This window comes from Vigna unguiculata, chromosome 1 (assembly GCF_037176805.1).
Source record: "Vigna unguiculata cultivar grain cowpea cultivar isolate G323 ecotype 2 chromosome 1, ASM3717680v1, whole genome shotgun sequence".
NCBI lineage: Eukaryota > Viridiplantae > Streptophyta > Magnoliopsida > Fabales > Fabaceae > Vigna > Vigna unguiculata.
This window is the reverse complement of record NC_140792.1, coordinates 6,397,392-6,401,722: the sequence shown is the minus strand read 5'-3', so window position 1 is coordinate 6,401,722 and position 4,331 is coordinate 6,397,392. Positions and strand designations below refer to the sequence as shown.

General features: G+C 39.6%; 1 pseudogene; it reads left to right on the top strand.

Moving 5' to 3' along the window:
- Positions 1 to 1,714: 1,714 nt before the first annotated feature.
- LOC146888665 (uncharacterized) lies at positions 1,715 to 3,469 on the top strand (annotated as a pseudogene).
- The last annotated feature ends 862 nt before the right edge of the window (positions 3,470 to 4,331 follow it).

Genomic DNA, 4,331 nt, shown 5'->3' with positions numbered 1-4,331 from the left:
TGAAGATGTTACCACCTCATAAAGTTCCAAGGAGGCCAACCGTAGGAAGATCACTAGGAGCATGACAAAAGGGAAGGTATTATCCTCTCTATCTTTATTTTGCATTTCTTTAGTTTCAATTTCTTAAAGTTGGTTGTGGTTGACTATTTTGAGTTGACTTGTTGACCTTGACTTAAGGGTGGACTTGTTGACCCAAGATTAGCTTAACCTTACACCAACATGCTAATAAATTCCTTAATTTGCTTTTTGTAGGAATAAGAAATGAGGAGGACCACATGGGACACACTTGGCGTCCTAAGGAAGAGAGAGAAGGAACAAGACTTTTTAGAAGCATCTAGAAAGGGGAGACCCACATGCCTTGGACATCAAGTCTTGTAGAATGTTCTAGAACCCTCCTTTGGGAGCCTTGGCCATGAAGACTTGCCACCTAGAAGGTGTGGACGAAATTTCACCCATGTGCACCCTATGTTCACCTACTTTCTAGAACATGCTAGGTTTCTTTTGTAACCTTCTACTTTGTTGTTTTGCTAAGGGGCCCCCTAGACTTGTCTATTTAAGGGGACCTCTAACACTTGTACAAGGGTTGAACATTTTGGAGAAATTATACACTTTGTGTTTCAACCTTTTGTGAGAGCATTCCTCCTCAGGGAATGGAGTTCTTTCAAGCCTTATCTTGCCTTGGCAAGTGGCGGCACACACTACTCATCTTCAAGGTTGCCATGGCTTCTTCTAGCCTAGCCTTGTAGTGGCGTGAATCCTCCATTCCTCCTCTTTCCCTTGTTTTTCATTTTATGTTTCTTTACTCTTCTTGGTTTATATTGTTTCTATTATATGTTTTTCCTTTTGGTTTCTTACTCTCCATCAATCCCTTATCCTCCTCTCTAGAACCTCGAAAAGGAACCTTCAGATCTAGATAGCTTGCTATCTTAATGTCCAGTGGCGATTTCCTTTGTTTTCTTAATCAATCATCACCATATTCATTAATCTTCTAAAAGGAACAAGATAATCCTACATCATTTGGTATCTAGAGCTTTGGTTGTCCTTGAATATGGTGTTTTCATGTTCTAACCTTGTGTTTTGTAGCTATCTTTGAATGGTCCACATAAAAACAATGCTGGCAACAACATGTGCATTTTTGAAAAAATACTGCAGCAAGCTAAGTGGTCCAAAACACTTGGGTTGTTTATTTTGACCACACTTGGTCACGAGTTTCTTATCATTTGCTAACCAACTTCTTTACTTGTCTCGAATTTTTGGAGTTGTTTTGTAGGAAAGCATGGATTTGTGTCGGGTTTTGGAGGATGCAAGAGAGAGAGAAGGTTTGACTTCTGCATACTCACCTCAAGTGGTGACTCTCGTGGCATATCAAGGGACCATCATTGATGTCACTAGCCTCCTCCAACAAATGGAACTTAAAAGGCAAGAAGATAGGGAACAACAAGAGAGAGCCTTTCAAATGTAGATGCGACAACAAATGCAACAAATACAACAAGTGCAACAACAAATTCAACAAGTGCAATACCATTAACAAATCCAACCAAAAGAGGAAAAAAAGGCAATGAGGCGATCTCCTTTCGTGGACTCCTATGGAAGTGAGGAAAGAATAAGAAGGCCCGGAGGGGGTGGAGAAAGAAGGCACCAAGTGTAACATCAAAGGCAACCTCCCCCCATCAAAATCCCAAAGTTCAATGGAGAACATGACCCCAATGCTTACATGAAGCGAGAACAAAAAGTGGATCAAATTTTTAGCATTCATAGAGTTAGTGATCATTGGAGGCATCAATTTTGTATGGATAGTTATAACCAAGAGCCACTCGCGGCTTCTTGGATGGACATTAATGTTAAAATACGCGAATGTTTTATACCTTCCTATCATAGGAAGGAGACTCTTTTGAAACTCCAAAGGCTTGAACAAGGGTCTATGTGTGTTGAAGAATATTTCAAATTGATGAGGTCCATACTCTTAAAGGTAGGACTCCATGATGAGGATGAAGAAAAGAAAGTCAATGGGTTTGTGAGTGGTCTAAGGAGGGAAATTCAATATGTAGTTGACTTGTATGAGTACTCCACTCTTAGCAAAGTTTTGCACTTGGCCTTGAAAGTTGAAAACCAATTGAAAAGAAAACATTAGACCAAGAAGAGTACTTCATACAATGACTACTACTCTAAACCTTGGAAAGGTAAGGAGAAAAAGGATTTTAAAACACCTTCCAAATCCTCCCAAGACCCCACACCTAAACCCAATTCGACTATGACTATGCATGATAAACCAAATTCTTCTCAAGAGCCAAGAACTAGTTCTATCAAATGTTTTAAATGCTTAGGCTTTGGACACATAGCCTCCAATTGTCCTTCAAAGAGGAACATGTTCTTGAACTCTAAAGGAGAAGTTGAAAGTGAACATTCCCCTCCCTCTTCCCCCAAGAGTAGTTCATCACACACTTCTTCCCTTTCAAGTGAAGATGAGATCAAACCTCATGAAGGAGGTCTTTTAATTGTAAGGCGCATGTTGAGCTAAGTCCCAAAGGAATTTGAATCTCATAGGGAAAATAGTTTTCATACAAGATGCCTCATCAACAAAAAGACTTACTCCCTCATTATTGATGGTGGAAGTTGTGTTAATGTGACTAGCACAAGGGTAGTGGACAAGCTTGGCTTGGACACCATCCCTCCTGTCAAGCCCTATAAACTATCTTGGTTAAGTGAAAATGGTGAAATAAATATGGATAAACAAGTTCTCATCACTTTCTCCATTGGGAATTACAAGGATAATGTTATGTGACTTAGTGCCCATGGAAGCAACTCACATACTTCTTGGAAGGCCATGGCAATTTGACAAAAAAGCTTTCCATGATGGTCATTCCAATAAATTTTCTTTTAACTTCTAAGGCAAAAGAATCACATTACTACCTTTATCCCCCAAAGAAGTAAGTGATGACCAAAAACAAATGTTTGAGGAAAGAAAGGAAGAGAAGGCACAACTAATGGCACACACCAAGGAAACAAGGAAAAGCTTGATCTCCTTCAAAAGAGCTAAAAAGGTAATGCTTTCTCAAAAACAAGTTTTTCTTGCTTATCCAAGTGAGTCTTCTCCTTCCTTTCAAAACCCTCCTCCTAAGTGTCTGAAGACTTGTCTATAGTCTTAGATGAATTCAAGGATGTGTTCCAAGATCCCCCAAAGGGATTTCCACCTCTAAGAGGTATAGAACATCAAATTGACTTCATCCAAGGATCATCTTTGTCCAATAGGCCAGCCTATAGGACCAATCCCGAGGAGGTCAAAGAAATTCAAAAACAAGTCAATGATTTGTTAGAAAAAGGATGGGTGCAACATAGTATGAGTCCTTGTGCTATGCCCGTGATCCTAGTTCCAAAGAAGGATGGAACATGGAGAATGTGTATAGATTATAGGGCCATCAATAATATCACCATCAAATATAGGCATCCCATCCATAGGTTAGATGACTAGCTTGATGAGGTTCATGGTGCAACCATCTTTTCAAAGATAAATTTGAAGAATGGTTGCAACCAAATAAGAATCAAGGAAGGAGATGAGTAGAAAACCTTCTTCAAAACCAAGTTTGGATTGTATGAATGGCTAGTCATGCCCTTTGGGTTGACTAATGCACCAAGCACTTTCATGAGGCTCATGCATCATATGCTTAGGGAAAATTTATTGTGGTCTATTTTGATGATATACTCATCTATAGTATGTCTAGAGAAGACCATCTTCAACACTTAAGGAATGTGCTAAGTACCCAAAGAAAACAATCTTTATTTGCCAACATGGAGAAACACGTTTTTGGCATGGATCACGTGATTTTCCTTGGGTTCAAAATTAGCAAACATGGGGGTCCATGTGGATCAAGAGAAAGTCATGGCCATCAAAGATTGGCCCACACCTAGGAATGTTAGTGAACTAAGGTCCTTTCATGGGTTGGCTAGCTTTTATAGGAGATTTGTGTCAAATTTTAGCACCATAGTCGCACCCTTAAATGAGTTGGTAAAGAAGGAAGTTGACTTCAAGTGGAGTATTGATCAAACAAAGGCTTTTGAAACATTAAAAGATAAATTGATCAAAGCACCACTCCTAGTCCTCCCCAACTTTTCCAAGACCTTCGAAATAGAGTTTGATGCCTCCAGTGTGGGCATTGGGGCCGTGCTCCTCCAAGAGGACCACCCCATAGCCTACTTTAGTGAAAAACTCAAAGGAAGTCATCTAAACTACTCTCTACCTATGATAAAGAGTTTTATGCTCTTGTGAGGACCTTGCAAACTTGGCAACATTATCTTCTATCTAAAGAATTCTTGATCCATAGTGATCATGAAGC